The sequence below is a fragment of the Psammomys obesus genome, unplaced genomic scaffold (assembly GCF_907164565.1).
Source record: "Psammomys obesus unplaced genomic scaffold, mPsaObe1.curated_primary_1811, whole genome shotgun sequence".
Lineage (NCBI taxonomy): Eukaryota > Metazoa > Chordata > Mammalia > Rodentia > Muridae > Psammomys > Psammomys obesus.
Window position 1 is genome coordinate 8,224,197 of NW_026591598.1, and position 640 is coordinate 8,224,836.

Here is a 640-nt window from a genome sequence, read left to right on the forward strand (position 1 = left end):
AGCAAACTCGTGCTGGGGGGAGGGTGGGGTTCGCGTAGATTGCGGTAGTAGGTAGGCCACGGGAGCTACAGAAATCCCCCTTCCACAACTCGAGACCTCAGTTGCCCTCTGTCAGGTCTCAGGATTTTTCCAGCACAGCTCACGTAGCCTTAAACCGGGCCACCGAGAGTAGCGACAACTGAATGTGTATCTGCTTCTCCAGAGGATACTTGGGGTTGACGGTGTCACCCAGGGGACAGCTTGAACCAGCCTCTGATTTCCCCCCACAGCCCCGGCTCAGAGCCCCGGAGTCTGAGCTTGCTGAGTTAGGCTGGAACTGAACCCTGAGCCGCCGCTGCACCGCGGGTTTCACAAAGGGGGGCGGTGCCGGCCCTGCGTTCGAACGTCTCCACCGTAGAGAACTTGGGCCAGGGAGGCCACTGTAGTCAGGGGCGACCGGGAAAGGTAGTGGTTAGTGGGTGGGACCCGAGGGCAATCTTGAATCGGACTGGATAGAGCGTTCAGAGGCGGAACCAAAAATCGACATTGGGACTCGGATTGGACATAGGCGGGACATGTCGACGAAAGGGGCGGGGACTGGGCGGAGGGCTGGGATAGGGACGCGCTCTTGGGGGCGGAGCCTGAGGGGGCGGTGCCGTGT